The 18,475-nt window shown below is 33.8% G+C and overlaps 1 pseudogene across 1 annotated transcript in view; it reads left to right on the top strand.

Moving 5' to 3' along the window:
- The window catches only part of LOC143229603 (uncharacterized protein CG43867-like), a 219,381-nt pseudogene that overhangs the window by 133,221 nt on the left and 67,685 nt on the right, over positions 1 to 18,475 (top strand). The window contains exons 13-15 of the transcript XR_013015956.1: positions 5,269 to 5,355; positions 7,775 to 7,844; positions 9,020 to 9,108. The product of XR_013015956.1 is annotated as an uncharacterized protein CG43867-like (transcript). The remainder of the gene's footprint in view (positions 1 to 5,268; positions 5,356 to 7,774; positions 7,845 to 9,019; positions 9,109 to 18,475) is intronic.

Genomic DNA, 18,475 nt, shown 5'->3' with positions numbered 1-18,475 from the left:
TCTATTTTACTGATCACATGGAATTCTTCGTCTTAGTAGTAGCCATGATCAGGAGCAAATCGAACAATAAAACCATGCCTTTTGTAGTGGCAGCCTACAAGTAACGTGTATGTTATATACATGTTTGTTAAGAATATTTAGCACAAGAGCAACTAATTTAATATTTTGAATTATTTGTGGACAAATTATATAAGATAGGTTTCTCTCTCTCGTATTAAACCTGCGAATTTTGGCAAAGAAGATTTGTTTGTTTGTTTTGGAATTTCGCACAAAGCTACTCGAGGGCTATCTGTACTAGCCGTCCCTAATATAGCAGTGTAAGACTAGAGGGAAGGCAGCTAGTCATCACCACCCACCGCCAACTCTTGGGCTACTCTTTTACCAACGAATAGTGGGATTGACCGTCACATTATAACGCCTCCACGGCTGGGAGGGCGAGCATGTTTAGCGCAACTCGGGCGCGAACCCGCGACCCTCGGATTACGAGTCGCGCGCCTTACGCGCTTGGCCATGCCGGGCCTACAATCTCAATACTGTAGCAGGTTTGATGTCCAATTTCACACAGAGTGAATCAGGATATAATCAGACCTAGCTTGTTTGATATACGAGGCTATAAACAGCACCCTAACATTTTAAGAATTGGAAGGGCAGGCAAAGAAGAAACGTCAAACCCTACATATTCTTGGATTCGCCAATTTTCACAGAATTACATTGGTTTCTGTATCTCAGAACGGCTGGTATGGATATTAACACTTTTACTGATAAGGAGAGAACAACATTTTGACCTTTTTAGGTCATTTTCATCAAGAATTACATTGGTTTCTGTTTTTCATCACTGCCACAGGTAATAAATACAGGTTACTTGAGGTAAAGGGTAGGTAAAGGGCAATCGAAATACTGAATACAAGAACTTTTCAGAAGTAGTTAAACACCAGACTGATTAATATTCAGTTTGAGGTTTCGATATATGATTGTTACATTCAATATTTGTATATCAGTGTCTGAAATATTTTAGACTACTCACCCACACTAAAAGTTTCTGTAGCCAATGTTGAGACTTGTCGTTCAGCCGTAGGTGGCAGTAATATGAAATTTTTGGTCAAGTCGCCTTAAATTCTTCACTCCTCGGCCTGTAAGAACATTGAAACTTGGTGAGAAACAAAGTAGCATATATGGCATTACGTCCATTACTCTGACTTTTAGGCATGACCTAGTGGTTAAATCAATAGGTTTGTGGGTCGAGAGATGATTAAAAAACAAGCATACTTCCCATTTGAAGCAACAGATTCGTTATAAAGGTACCATTTATTATCGTTATTTAGATCAGAAACGCGGTAGTTTTCTTGTAATGGTTAATATTCTTGGCTGACTGTCTTCTCCCTGTTCGATTAAGGACGGCTATACTTAAATATTAGAGTTCATTAGCCTGCCCTACGTGCTGATAAGGTTTCGTTTAAGTTGAAAATTCCAGTGATAATCCCCTGAATTTAGATCTACAGGCCTGCACGTGTATTGCACGCAAAAAACTCCGTGGTGTTGGATTCCACGGAGAGAGTGTAGTTCTAAAGCTTCAAACTCTAGTTATGAATGCAAACTTCGGTTCTCGTGGTAAATAGGATGAGGAAAAAACACCATCGTGCAACGCGACAGATTTTGATTCTCATTATTGTGAATTGTTTGTTTGTTTGTTTGTTTTGGAATTTTGCACAAAGCTACTCGAGGGCTATCTGTGCTAGTCGTCCCTAATTTAGCAGTGTAAGACTAGAGGGAAGGCAGCTAGTCATCACCACCAACCGCCAACTCTTGGGCTACTCTTTTACCAGCGAATAGTGGGATTGACAGTAACATTATAACGCCCCCACGGATGAAAGGGCGAGCATGTTTGGCGCGACCGGGATGCGAACTCGCGACCCTCAGATTACGAGTCGCACGCCTTAACACGCTTGACCATGCCGGGCCCATTATTGTGAAGAGTAGAGAAAGTAGTGTCATGGTGTGGGTATCGTAAATATTAATTAAAGAAGTCTAGAGTTATTGTCATATATAAGAGAATATGTGCAATGCGGTGCTGTTCGTACTAGTGTAAAGAAAGGACTATTGATAAAGAAGGTGGTGATGTTTGTCTGGGGTTTAATAAAAAGCATCTACAAATTGATCTGTCTGGAGTATGTAGTATAGAGAGAGTTGTAAAGCAGTATACTGTTGAGTCATGTCACACTTACACACAGTCAAGCTGTTCCATAGGGTATAACGTCTTAGTTGATGAACCCATAACATTACTATTGAAAATATACAACTAGAATCATGTAGAAACATACTAAGTAGAGACGCGGAAAAGCATACAATGAAGAAAATATAAATAAGTTACATATTTTTGGATGTACTATTCTTTTTTAACCGCATATATACAGAAAGTATAGAGTTGTGTTCTCTTGCTGTTGTTATAATAGGTACAGAGGAAGAATTCTTTAAATTAGGTTTTCACCTTGACTAAAATGTTAGACATACAGACAAAGGTTTGTCTTGTTTGTTTAATTTTGCAGGAATATAGTCTAGACTCTAGAGCTACGTCCCTAATGTAGAAGTGATAGACTAGAGGAGAGAAGATATTTTAACATTATAACGGCTCCATGTTTAAAAACAAGCGTGTATATTCAGTGACGGGATTTGAAGATGTGCGTCTTGTTTTTAAGACATATATTGCTGAAATTGATCATGTCGCACAATGTTTGTGAATTTCAAGCGTTTAATGACAACACTTAAGAACTAAACACACGGGTAACTAAACTTTTGTGAAGCGGTAACCACAACATGATCCACTAGCACTGGAAAGCATAGAAGTTCACACGAGAGAACACTTGACTGTCAAGGCAGTGACGTAAACCACACGCATGAATAGTATGTGTGAAACTGAGTTAGGCCATACACAGTACATTTGTGAGAACCAATACTTAAAAAGTGTGGAATTCAACAAATAAGTTATAAAACAAATCCATGATTCTGCATCATCCTTATAATAAAATACCAATTTTTTTAGATTATTCCTGATTAAAATAATTTTACAAATTTTTTCAAGTTTTAAAACACTCAAACAAACTCTGAATTTCATGTAACTAAAGGGTAATCGATATCTAGGATATACTTTATCCGTCAATCAACTTTTCAATCCCATGAATATATTGGGAACATGGGTTTAGAATTTATCATGACCAGCGAAAGTCTTTTGTCTGAGAAAGGTACTCTTAGAAGCTTTCCTGATCTTTCAAATTGCTTCCCCCATTTCATGATTTACAAGCTTTAAAATAAGCAGAGATCATGTCTAGTAACATGTACAAAATAAATTCTACAATCTAACACCATTACACACAACACCAAAATGTAATCTAATAGTTTCGTGTGTGGTATTTAAGTACATTGACACCCATCAAAAGAGTATAAATTTCTGAAATAAACAGCAACGTCAGAGAGGAAATCGAACAGAAATACCAGAGGAGTGAGGCGAGCAAAATCATACAGATAAAAGAGACATTGACTTCTTGTTATACTGAGTGGTTTCTCAGTTATATTTGCTCAGTAGTTTGATTGTTGCAGGAGTAATAGAATGTAGATATTTCTTCACTAAATGAAATGCATACAGGTATTTCCATAATCTGACAAGGGAAGCAGGAATGTTTATATACCACACCATACTGTTAAGACAGAAAAAGTCCCATTGTGGTATCCCACGATTTTGTACTGTCTGTGTCAATGGCATTTTTCCTTATATATTCAAGGGTAAACGAATCTTCAACGTATACTTAGACAAGGTCTAATTCACTTAGACACAAAGAACCAATAAAAAAAACATAACCAAGAATGCACAAGCTGTATAAAATGGACAGGTTGATGCATATCTCTATTTGAGTCAAAGTTTAATGGAAACTTACAACTACGCCCGGCATGGGCAAATGGTTAAGGCATTCGACTCGTAATCCGATGGGCGCGCGTTCGAATCCCCGTCACTCCAAATATGTTCGCCCTTTCAGTTCTGGGGGCGTTATAATGTGACAGTTAATCTCACTATTCGTTGGTAAAAGAGTTGGCGGTGACGACTAGCTCTTTTTCCTTCAGTTTTACACTGCTAAATTAAGGACGGCTAGTGCAGATATTCCTCGTGTAGCTTTGCGCGGAATTCAAACCAAACATCAACTGCCTTTTTAGGGAAAAAAAGTTAAATGGAAAACACCTACACAAAATAATGAAAAACTTACTTGAAAAATACCAAAATAAAACTTACTTAATCTATGAAAAAGTAAAATGTTATGATTAGTAACTTTAGTTCAAATTCATTACGTATGCTTCTAACATATGTGAGAGCCATTATTATTGCAAAGTATTATTAGGTTTACTTTTACGTTCGTTTTATAGTCACAGGAGTCTTATTTTGTTATTATGTCTTCAAATAATGTTATGTAAGTTAAATGTGTATTGAATGTATTATGATTCTTTATGAGTTTTCTAATAAATCAAAGTTTATTATCCTGCTACAGAATACTGTACTCGTATTACATAATAACAAATCATTTGAAAAGATACGAAGTATAATTTAATTAAACATTCACCTAGCGGAAAAATTAGTTCAATACGTTTCATTTTAAATTTGGGCTGTATCATAGCGGCATGGCATGGCCAAGCGCGTAAGGCGTGCGACTCATAATCCGAGGGTCGCGGGTTTGCGCCCGCGTCGTGCTAAACATGCTCGCCCTCCCAGCCGTGGGGGCGTATAATGTGACGGTCAATCCCACTATTCGTTGGTAAAAGAGTAGCCCAAGAGTTGTCAGTGGGTGGTGATGACTAGCTGCCTTCCCTCTGGTCTTACACTGCTAAATTAGGGACGGCTAGCACAGATAGCCCTCGAGTAGCTTTGTGCGAAATTTCAAAACAAACAAACAAGCTGTATCATAATACTGAACCTTCTAAGATGAAATTATCTTTCACATGTTTTCTTGGTTTTAACAATATTAAAATTTCAGAATTTAGTTTAAAATAATGTGAGGATTAAACCTAAGGTAACTCGATACATCAAAGGGAATCCAAAGAACTCAATTAGTTTACCAAGTTACATAATACTTGTTTGTTATTCTTTTATACTAAACTTACACATTGATTATTTCTGTTAAACTCACTTGCAGCAAGGATTACATGACCAAATGATGATAAATTATTTTTACGACAGATATATTATTGTAATTTGTATTTTATCGAGCCGTTGTGATTTCGTACTTCCAGAATGACGTCAACAGGAAACCTCAAGGCCAAATCAAGTTAAATGAATTTTGTCGAGTAAGTCGTGCAGAGGGTGCTGCTAATTTTGAGGTAATTGTGTTAATTGTTTCGAGTGTCTTGATTTCTGGCGCATTTTAAAACATATATATATATTAATCTCTAAATTAACGAATGCCTCATCTTATTTGTTTATTTAAAGCTTTTGGATGTAAAATAGCAATAATATAAGGTGTTATGGTAACTAAAAAACACGAACAGTAGGAAAAACGAAAATATGTTAAAACCTTTTTTGATGTTGTTGAAATTTATTGACCAATAGGATATATTGTGAATTTTTTATATTTCATATTTTGTTCAAGGGAAGATATATAAATAAAAAAATACATTAAATAAAAGTGCACATTTTCTGTGCAATGTTAAATTTAATTTTGTTCTCTTTTTAAGATGTGATGGTTCAAGTTAAGTTCTTTCCATTATGTACGTATATTGTGTAGTTGTAATTTTCTATAGTTTTATGTAACATAAACATATATGAGGTATAATATTTCGTTTAGGTTTTCATTTCATGGTGACAATAATTCACACGTCAGAGTTCATAAAGTCTTTATATCAGTTTTGTTGAACGTGGATATTTTTATTTTATTTTAAAACTATTAAGTATTGTATAGAAAAACGTTATATTTTAATATATTCTCGGGACCTTTATTTATTACTAAGCTTTTCTTAAAACGCTAAGTAAATTGATTGATTGATTTGGATTAAGCACAAAAGTACCCAATGGGCTATCTGTGCTTTGCCCACCACGAGTATTGGAAACCGGTTTCTAGAGGTGTCAGTCCGCAGAAATGCTACTTGGGGGAGGGAGCTATAAGTAAATGATATATACATCTCAAGAGGACATAAAGAAATGAAACTGAAAAATACAGTAGTAAAAAGCTGGAAAAAGTAATAAATGTGGTGAAGTTTTACAGACAAATTTGTAACTTGCAAGAACGATAAGTTCCAACAAGCAATATGCAAAAATGGATGTAAATAAGGCTGTTATAAATTTGTCAAAAAATATTAACAATCTAAACTGTTTTACGCAATACAACACACGTGAAAGGAACATGCCAAATAACAGTTATTAAATATAATCCCTTTTAGATATAATTTCTAATTAATTAGCACTGTTTTCATTAACATGTATATTAAACACTTTACTTTCGCTCAGAAGTACATATTAATACATACATTCTGAATATTTCTCCTTTTTTTATGAAGACTATTGTTATAAGTTATGTTTATAATGCTGTAACTTGTTTAATATTGATACTAGCTATGGAGCGCAAGACGTTAAGCTCGAATAAGTCCTATAAATATTTAGAAGTGTTGGTCATAGGTACGAGGCCCGTGGAATGTCGAGCATTTACTAAGAAATTCCATTTTTTAGAAAGATGATATTGTGACACGATAGTAAACATTGTAGGATTATTTGAAGACAGATAAACATTTGAATCAGATAATGTACTTTCTTGAAGTATTGGGGTCTATATTTGCTCTTGCGCTTATCGAATTAATTTGCACAAGTAAGTTGGTTTGTTATGCGTTAATTAATGACTTTAGCAATATAGGCCTACAAAAATGTATGACAGTGTACAAGTACTTAAGCTTGTAGAAATGTTAAAGGAGAAAACAGAGTAATTTGTTCTCGCCTCGTGAACTGAACTTTGAATTATTTCTGTTGGATAATGTTTGAAAAAATCCTCCAACAGAGATACAACGTTCAAACTGTATGAATTATCCTATTAAAAGGAAAATGTTTGTTTGTTTTTTGAATTTTGCACAAAGCTACTCGAGGGCTATCTGTCCCTAATTTAGTAGTGTAAGACTGGATGGAAGGCAGCTAATCATCACCACTCAGCGACAACTCTAGGGTTACTCTTTTACCAACGAATAGTGGGATTGACCGTAACATTATAACGTCCCCATGGCTGGGAGGGCGAGCATGTTGGGCGCGACGAGGATGCGAACCCGCGACCCTCAGATTACGAGTCGCACGCCTTAACACGCTTGGCCATGCCGGGCCACGGAAAATGTAATTTGCATTTTAATTATTGTTTGCAATGCAAAGCTATGTTTACGGTGTTTTTTTATTTTATTTTGAGCAGACTCTCGAAAACAATATATTTGAAAAGTAAAATATTAGAGCAAATACCATTAGTGAAATTTATACTTTAAACTCGAATTTCTTCTAAATATAAGGACCAGTGATTTTAAATCAAAATAACTAAATAATGTCAAAGTTCAAGAAGTTTACAAATAATTATTTGGTTTATAAAAGTTTATTTTGCGAAAGTTGTTGTAGCTTAACTATTTAACAAAATTAAGTTCTAGGCATAATAAATAAAAAGAAATTTATTTTTGGAAATCAGTGTCTTTTTCCACATTTATCGAGTTAATTTTCACCAATTTAAGATTTGATACCATAATGTTTGTATTTATATCTTGTTTTTGTGTGTGTGTTTAGTTGTGTACAGATAAACGAACATACTACATGACCGCTGAATCAACTACAACGATGGAAGACTGGATAAGAGGTAATGTTTTATTTACATGCAATTCACTGCTACACATTTGAGTTGCTGATATTTCAATTTTACTCGTTCGTCTTTTATGTTATGAAGCCTTTAAACAATTGGTATGAATTTGAAACTGTTGCATTTACTGATGTTCACGTTACCAAATATGTGCGTTGATCCTAATTAGTAGACCACTGAATCGTATTTATACTTTTAAGCACTCTCTGGTGATTTGAATAATTCATTAAGGCGCTTGACTCGTAATCTAAGGGTCGCGCGTTCGAATCCTCTTCACACCAAACATGCTCGCCCGCTCAGCCGCACGGGCGTTATGATGTGGTAGTGAATCCCACTATTCGTTGGTAAAAGAGTAGCCCAGTCGTTTATGGTGGGTGGTGATGACTAGCTGCCTTCCCTCTAGTCTTACATTGCTAAATTAGGGAATTCTAGCGCTGGTAGCCCTCGTGTAGCTTTGCGCGAGATTCAAATCAAAACCACACAGACACTGAATGTAAGATTTTTGTAATCTGAATCACAAGTATATTTGCAGGAGATATATCATGTACTGACAAATGAATAATTATAATTTCATAAAATACTAAAAATATAATTTAAACAGTGACTAAATTGACTCCTAAAAAATGAAAGTTGTTAAATGTAATAAACACTAAAAATGTCAATCTATACATGTCGGCCTGGTATGGCCATTTTGTTAAGGCACTCGACTCGTAATCCGAGGATCTCGGGTTTGAATCCCCTTCGCACCCAACATGCTTGCCCTTTCAGCCGTGGGGTCGTTATAATGTAACGATCAATCCCACTATTCGTTGGTAAAAAGAGTAGCCCAAGAGTTGGCGGTGGGTGATGATTACTAGCTGCCTTCCCTCTAATCTCACACTGCTAAATTAGGGACGGTTAGTGCAGATAGCTCTCGTGTAGCTTTGCGTGAAATGAAAAAAAAAAAAAATATATATATATGTAATTCATACTCATAAAGAATTAGTATATTTTTTTTTCTGATAACTTAAGGGAAACTTTAGAATGAATAATATAAGATACAAAATGATTTATAACACGCCTGATTTATTTGGATTTATATTTAAGTTTAGATATTACAAAATCCTGAGTGTTATATGTATTAATCGACAATATTATTTTTTTTCCTCAGTATTTATTAACTTTACAAACTTTAGTTTTGCAGAACGTTTTAAGAAGGCACGCCACACGACTGCTTTTGAGCAAAGAAGAAAACAAACCAACGATAGAAGGATGGTTAACAAAGGTAATGAATTATAACTCGACAGTAGAAAATAACATGAACAATATATGCTGGTTAAATAAACTACACTTTTTTTTTTAATTTCGCGCAAAAATTTCGCAGAATTGTAATCTGAGGGTTGTGGGTTCCAATAACCGTCGCACCAAACATATTCACCCTTTTAGCCGTGGGGGCGTTATAATATGTGGTCAATCCTATTATTTACTGGTAAAAGAGTAGCCCATGAATTGGCGGTAGGTGGTGATAATTAGATGTCTTTCCTCTGGTATTACGCTGCAAAATTAGGGACTGCTAGCGCAAATAGCCCTCGCGTAGCTTTGCGCAAAATTAAAAAAAAACAAACAAGAAATAATAGCGTAAACAATATCGGACTAGTAAACAGCAAAAATTACAAACAACGACGATAATATATAGCTAGTTAATAAAATTAAAAGATAACAAGACCAGTGAGACAAAGTTCGTTATGAAAGATATGAAAAACTAAAAGTGATCGAAAGTTGTTTGACAACAATAACAGGAACGATATTAATTTAAAAATCAAATAACAGTAGAAACAAAGCAATAATTACAGAGGATAATCACTAATAAGATTATTATACTGAAACTACTTATGGAACTAAAGTATAATAATCATACAAATAGAAGCTTCTAAAATAAACTCAGATACTCGAGTTTTTGTTGTTGTTTTTTTTCTTATAACTTCAGTTTATTCAAAGGTTAATCACGGCTCAGTGGTTTCGCGTTTTGGAGGCCCTGCGTGGTTACGTGAGTTAAGGCACTCGACTCGTAATCTGAGGGGCGCGGGTTCGAATCCAAGTCGCACCAAACATGTTCGCCCTTTTAACCGTTGGGCGTTATAATGTGACGGTCTATCCCACTATTCGTTGATAAAAGAGTAACCTAAGAGTTGGCGGTTGGTGGTAATGACTAACTGCCTTCCCTCTGGTCTTACACTGCTAAATTAGGGACGGCTAGCGCAGATAGCCCCTGTGTATCTTGGCGCGAAATTCAAAAAAAAAAAACGCACTTTTAATTGGTATGCGACTTGCTTCCAAGAAACACGAGATCGAAGACATAATAAAAGATACCAACCCAGATATTTTTATTCTAAGTGAAACCCTAATTTATCCTAATAATAGATTTAAAATATGGAATTATACATCAATAAGAAAAGCTAGAACAAATAATCAAGACACCAACAGAGGTATTATACTACTATACAAAAATAACCTTTCCGTAACTGAAATTAAAATGAACAGTAATAACGAAAATATAATGGTTGATATCCTCTTAGAAAACCACTCAACAGTAGCAGGTATTTATTGTTCCCCAACTAAATATATTGACATAAACCTAATGCACATCTTTTTTCACAACCAAAATACAATTGTAATAGGTGATCTGAATAGTAAACATGAAAACCTTTGATGTAAATCCATTAACACAAATGGCAGACAGCTATTACAATTCATAGATGATAATAACATAACCCTTAGTAACGATAGCACACCCAAACATACTACCTATGAGACAAATTCATATGATATCTTAGAGATCTGCCTCATATCTTTTAATGTTAGTCAAAAGTTAATACATTTTAATGTGGGAAAAGATGTTGACAGCAATCATCTTCCAATATGGTGTGGCTTAAACAACATACTACCAGATAAAATTAAGCATACAGCTAACAACGAATCAGAAGTTGATAATTATAGTCAAATAATCATGGAGTGCCTGTTATAAGCAGCTACGGACACTGTTCTGAAACAACAACATATAACCATAAACAACGCATGGAAACCCACCAAACAACTATTAACACTGATAAAACAACGAAAGCAATTAAGAAGACAGTTCATGGCAACAAGAAAACAAGAAATAAAAACACAAATTAATAGTATCATAAATAAAATCAGAACAGAAATTAAACACCTAAAACAAGAAAAATGGGACAACTTCTACTCCCAACTAAATGAACAAACTGACCCTAGAAAGTTTTGGTCGCTCCTAAAATGATTCACCAATGAAGCTACTTCAAGAAAATACCCAACACTGGAACATAACAACATCTTAGCCAGCACCAACAAAGAAAAGCAGAAGCCTTTAGCCATCAACTACAAGACAGATTCAAAACACATATTGACCATACTTTCTAATCAATATTATTAACAATAACACTGATAACACTTATAACTATAATACTCTACTGCCCACCAACTAAACTCAAACAAGCAATCAAAAATTCAAAAAACAAATCACCAGGAAATGATGGCATGCAAACAGTTCTCCTCAAAAAAGGCACTCCAAAATTATATGACCACATATTCGTTATCTTTAATTTATATTTCTACTCTGGATATATCCCAGTTTCTTGGAAGCAAGCTAATATATTAATGTTCCACAAAGAAGGAAAAACAGCTAATAAGCCAAATAGTCTGACCAGTTGTGTAAGTAAAATTCTTGAACGAATAATAAGTAATAGACTTTCCACGTTTTTGGAGATTACTTTAAAATTAGCTCAGGAACAAAACGGATTTAGAAAATATAGACAAACAACAGATTATTTAATTAGATTAACTGAAACGATAATAAAAAGCTTTAATAAAAAGGAATGCATTGTTGCTTGTTTCCTCAATATCGAGAGAAAATTCGACACTGTATAACACAATGGTCTTCGGTTCCGTATATATGAAATGGGACTACCGCGAGAAATTATTCGCTGGGTATCCAACTTTTTGGAAAATAGAAAATGTAGAATAAACGTAGAGGGAACTTTCTTGGAGTTCTTCACTCCAGAAGCTGGCGTCCCCCAAGGAGAGATGGTTAGTGCTATTCTCTTCATCATGTATGTGAATAATATGCAACTTAAAGACCCAAATCATGGATACCCGTCACAGTCCGCCGAGCAATTCCAAATGTAGCAATTTGGAAAAGTGCTTCTATTGCAGAAATTGCAGCCACTAACATACAACCACAACTAAACAGAGTAAGTGAATACTGCTAAAATATAGAATCAAAATGAACACAGCAAAGACTCAATTTGTGATATTTTCAAAATCAACGAAACATCGAAAAGTACAACCCCAGATTTACATGACCTTCTCCAGACTGCTACAGCTGCAAAAGTTTATGACTAACTTATGATTCTAAACTCACCTGGAAAAAAACATGTAAATAACATAAAAACTAAAATTTGGCAAAGAATAAACTATGCTAGGAGTCTCACCGGTAAAAATTACGGAACAACACCTGAAAACATCCTTAAGATGTACAAAATATATATAAGACCTGTAGTAGACTATGTAGCTCCTGTATGGATTAACGTAAGTAAAAAAAAAACTGCAAATCAAACTACAATCATCACAAAATACATTAATTACAACAGCATATAGAGTAGCCAAAACTACTTCTTCAAAGTTCATGCATAAATACTCTAATACACAAACAATACCAGATAGACTTCTACGTAGTACAATAAAATATTTCGATAAAAATTAGATAAAAACTGAGCTTTTATGCGAACTAGACAGGTATTGCATGTCTGATGAAGAGAGTCCTAAACACCTCTCCCCGATTAATTTATACATTAGATCATTAAGTTAAAAGTAAGTATAGAAGAACAATAAAAATAGGAATAAAAATAAATAAATAATAAATATATATATATGTATATATACTAGAGCTAAAATAAAACAGGCCACTTATCTAGACTTAGATAATCTGAAAGTACAATATACATGGACATTGCCCTGAAAAGAGCCTGAGTTATGTTCATCACTCTGTTCGTCATGTATTAACTTTAAATACACTAACAAGTCAACTATAACAATGAAAAGGAAGAAAGAAGTGGTATAGTGTACCTGATCCTCTCGGGTGTACAAACTTATATACCCAAACACCTAGAGAGTTTGTTTTGTTTTCGACTTTCGCACAAAGCTACTCGAGGGCTATCTGTGCTAGCCGTCCCTAATTTAGCAGTGTAAGACTAGAGGGAAGGCAGCTAGTCATCACCACTCACCGCCAACTCTTGAGCTACTCTTTTACCAACGAATAGTGGGATTGACCGTCACATTATAACGCCCCCACGGCTGAAATGACGAGCATGTTTGGCGCGACGGGGATGCGAACCCGCGACCCTCGGATTACGAGTTCATAAATGGTATAAGATGTAAAAAATAACAACATAACACTACTGAATATCTTTAGATTTACGTCCTAAATACCGGTTTCTTCTGTATATTTCACACGTGAAATCTAATACAGTAAAACCTGTCTAAGCCGGAAATATCAAAATTTGTCAGCATTATCTTAAGATTTCTCTTATAAATGGCCCTCTATATGGCGGAATTTGCGTAACGCGGACAGAAAACTATCTGTCGTCAACCTCATATAAAAAATTAAGGCGGAAAAATGTTTCTGATTAAATATTAATTTCTTTAAATATTAATAAATCCTCGGACATTTTGTTACAGTAAGTATTGGTTTAATATATTCTGTTATTTTTTCTGCCGTCATTGTTCCGGAGAACGATTCACTGTACTTTTGGTCGCTTTTGCTGATGGAAAACTAGATAAACCATGGGTAATAAATAGAAATGAAAATCAGCGCTGTTTCAAAAATTTAAGGAAGAATCAACTTCCTGTGGAATGGAAATCGAGTAATAAAGTGTGAAAGACAAGTGCTATATTCGAGGAATTTTTGAACAAATTAAGCAAAAGAATGGAACAAGGAAATAGGAATATTCTACTTTAGCTAGATAATGCAACTTGTCATCCAAAAATTCAATTTTCAAATGTTTGTTTAGTCTTTCTACCTCCATGTAAAGCATCAGTTCTACAGCCACTAGATAATGGAATTATACAGGGTATAAAATTGAAATACAGAAAATTGATGCTTCAGCATATTATTGCAAACATGGACAACTGTAAGAGAGCATCTGAAATGACCATGAAAATTGACGTGTTAGATGGAATTACATTTCTAAGTCATTCAATCAAATGCTTAAAGGATAAATGGATAATAAAGCACTTTCGAAACTGTGGATTTATTCTTGATAATGGAGGAAACTGTGAAGAACTTGTTTGTTATGACGATTCTAGTGAAATCCAAACTCTGATTGACAAGATTGATGCAGGTTATTCTGTGAACACGGAAAGTTTTGTGAACGTTAACAAGAATGTTTTATCAGAAATTGATGAAACTGATTTAAAATCTATAATAAGATAACAAGATGGTAACAGTGTGAGAAATTCGGAAGATGAATAAAGTGGAAAAGATAGTGAGGAAATAGAAATTCCTGCTTCATCGCAAGCGTTAAGTTATATTAACGCTATCAAATTGTATGCAAAAATGAAGGGGAAAATGAACTTCATGAAAAGCCCTTAGAATTGGCATTCTCTTTTAACCGCATGAGAAAGCCCATTAAAAAAAAAAAACGAAATAGTTGAAATTGGACACTTTCTCCAAATAAATTTGATTAAGATTTTGGGTACTGATGTATAGTTTGAATGTATATTTTTGTTCTTATTCTAATAAATATAGCATAAACAGTATAATAACTTTATTCACAAACGTCTTACTTCCCTTGAGTCAAGCAAGTACAACGTTCCGCTCAAAAATTATATATAATAGAAGAAATGCGTGTTCACTGTCTAAGCCGGAAATTTTACTCGGTCCAGTGCGATTTCGCCGTAGACAGGTTTTACTGAATTTAGCTATCAGCCTGAGTTTTCTTTAAAAATGTCAAACAACGATTTACACAGCATTTTTAATACTCAGTTTGTTGCAACTTGTTACAGAAAGGTGTTCATGGCTAGCTAATTTCTGTCTTAGATATATTTGTTGATTAATATGGCATTCATTTCCTAAGAATTTTCTTGTGGAATACCTTTATAATTTTAAGTTCTTCATTATGTTTGCTCTAATAATGCATGTTTGTGTTTTGCTTTTTTTAGAAAAATTGAATCAATTGTAAATTATGGAAGTCAATCATAAATAATAAAAAAATGGTTTATTTTTCACCTAATCAAGGCAATTTTAAAAGTAAATTATGTTTTATTCCATCTCAATTCTAAATTTGTTATAATGACGTTATACTTTAATATTAGCTGAGATCAATAATCAATAGTCTGTTCAGGTTTATTAAGTTAACTATGTTTTATACTTTAATTTTATAATTCATTTCTTATTTCCTAAAATAGCATTACCTGAAAAAAATGGCTTTGTGGGTCTATTTTAAGCACTTAGACACACAATGGGGTGTGTATGTATGTATATATATATCGATATATCGAAACCAGGTTTTTAGCGTTGCAAGCCTCTGGAATTGCCGCTGAGCCACTGGGAGGCAAAGAATTAGCAACGAATGTTTGAGTCAACTAATGAGTTTTAGAAATTGAAGAAATATGAAACATACTTCCACCAAGTTGTGGTTTATTTATTTTAAGTGGACTGTTAACTTTATTAGCTTAAAAATTACCACTTATTCAAGGTATTTCACAATGCGTATTGACAAGTTACTCTAACATACTGTAGTAATCAAACATCATCGTCTATAAATTATGTTACTTAAATATTTTTTGTGTAAAATGTGCAAGTAAGTAAAAACAACAACAACGTGATGCAGTTTGTATTATATGCAACGAAATTAAAACTACCTGAAAAACTGTTGATTTATGTGCAAAAGACCTCTTCCTCCACGTTAATTTATCTAAACAACTGCATCTTAGTTTCAAACAGTTCGGCATGGTCAGCTGGTGAGGGCGCTGGAATCGTAATCTGAGGGTCTCGGATTCAAATCCCTGTCACACCAGAACATGCTGTGGGGGTGTTATTATGTGACGAACAATCCCACTATTCGTTGGTAGAAGAGTAGTCCAAGAGTTGGCAGTGGGTGGTGATGATTATCTGTCTTTCATGTAATCTTACATTACAGAATCCAATCTAACTTAGGGACAGATTTGTCCACACACGCATTTGTATAAAATCAGACAAGTGAGCAAAACATGTAGGATAGTCAGAATCAAATTTAACAACACTGGGTAAGAAACTTCAAAACGAGTTGTTGAGGTATCCTAGTGGGAGAGGTATCTGAAGAAGTAGAACCCAAAAAGATTTAACTGCTATTTGCAAGGCTGTTAAGTTTCAACTCACGACAGGTGGCGTGACAACAATAATAGATATAAAGTCGCGGTAGAATAGCAGGTGAAATAATTATATTTTTATGTGGCTTTGGTATTTTGAAGATAACTTGATGTCACCGAAAAATGAACATTTTGGGGAACAGTGTGCACCATCACTTTCCGACCAAAATATTTGTTTATTCAGATCTTAAAACATATGTTTATATTGTAGATTTATAATTTCTTAGATAGGGATGTCCCTTGTACTTAATGGCATTTGCAAACAAATGAATATGGATCAATTTGGAGCACGAATTACAATCTCTAAAGATTCTTGCAACAAGTTATATCCCAACTGTGTTATCAAAATGTTGCGTCTTATAACAGGTGAGAGTTGCTCCAGACAACAGAATAATTATTTATAAGCGCGGTCAATAGCGTGTTGGTTCACCGGATAAGGCTTCCAATTATACCTCCTTTATATCTTCGTATGGAATACCTTTAAATACTCATTTCATGCTACAGCTGGTTGAATTTATCTGCGATTAAACTGTTGAAATAATTTCTAGGAAATCGTCGTCCTCTTACACTAGACAAATAAAGGAAAGTATTCAGAAATTGTGTGCTTTGAGCATGACAATCTTATTCTTAAAAAAAGTCTTTTGCAATAAAAACCGCGTTGCGTAGCTAATTTTACGATGCACCTCTAATCATGCTCTGAATGTGTAGACATGAACTGTAACGACGTAGTGTTGTTCTAAGATCGTTTTAATATAACGTACTCAGCAGTCGGCATTACTTATGAGCCATTAAGTGAAAGACTGGCTAATTTAAATGTTTATTATTTTCGCTCCTGAACCCAAAGTAATAACTTTTATGTATTTTGTAAATAAGTTATTTTGTATTCGTATATTAATACTCATTTTGTTAAAACTTTTAAGTTTTGTTTAATGATTTTGTATTACGAGGATTATTTTGCATTATTAGTTTTATCTTTGGATTAATTAAGGACTAAGCTGAATATTTTAAATTGATCGAATCTTGTGAGAAATTATTGGGACTACGGCCAAGGACATCGTCGAAAATTAGGGTACTTTACTGGTGGATATTTATAAGTAGAAATGTTATAATAACGTATTTTAATTATTTAGTGGTCAATTTTTAGTTCTGCTCTGTGTAGGTAATTTGTTTTGATTAGAAGTTATTCATAACGTTGCGTGTCTTAATTAACTGTAAGATTACTCGTGAAAAGTCTTTATTTTCCATAGTGAAATCACTTATTGTTACGTATTATAATTTATTTCAGAAGACATCCAATAGTTACATATTACAATCTAAAATAGTATGAAACTGAGTTAAATTGTAATTTAAATTTATAATTTAATTAAATGTTGATATGTATTAAATCTATGATATTTTCCAACAAAATTTATACACACAGTTTTCCTTTTTAACACAAATATATTTTAATATACAAACAATGATGCAATTTATAATAACGGTTATTACAAATAATAATTTATATGCGAAGGTTTTACAAACTTACAAACAATATTGAGTCTTCTACCTGATTCGAAAGTTTCTTAATATCTTATCGAGGGTTCACGATGAATGAATTAATTTCTAGTTGATATAAACACAATTTACTTAATAAGGAGCAAGCTAGCTTTTCGTTAATCACACTTTAAGTTATGTAAAAATGCTAACCTCTGATGTTAATCCGCTGACGTTAAACGGTTTATAATGTTCGAAATCTATAAGTGTTTCTGGTCAAATATCTGAAGTTCCGGATTAAAAAGCGTTAATCACAGATATAACTTTCGAGATTTATAGTATACCAACTGTAACAAACCAACAATATATATATATTTACTTATTATACTGTCTCTTGGCGCGTCACGTTGATTTAAAAGCATTAGGCGAATTTCTAGAAATTTCAGCTGGCCTAATAATATTGTCAAAAGCACCCAAGAATCTTCTACAATTTTAATGAACAGGCGAGAATTTCGCAATACAGATTTAACAGTGTGAGTTACATACATTTCTAAATATATATTTATCTGAAACATCGATATTAAAATAAATGTACAATAGTTAATCTCTCACTCTTATCAATAAAATTATTTGTATTAATATATAGGAGTTACCAAAGAGAAATAGTTAAACATGCATTTTTCAAAACATAAGTTTTGTCTAATTTTTTTTAATTAATCCTTTTTGTACTAAATGTTTGTCATTTCACAATATAA

The sequence above is a fragment of the Tachypleus tridentatus genome, chromosome 10 (assembly GCF_004210375.1).
Source record: "Tachypleus tridentatus isolate NWPU-2018 chromosome 10, ASM421037v1, whole genome shotgun sequence".
Classification (NCBI taxonomy): domain Eukaryota; kingdom Metazoa; phylum Arthropoda; class Merostomata; order Xiphosura; family Limulidae; genus Tachypleus; species Tachypleus tridentatus.
The sequence above is the reverse complement of the archived record's forward strand: the minus strand, read 5'-3'. Positions and strand labels throughout refer to the sequence as shown.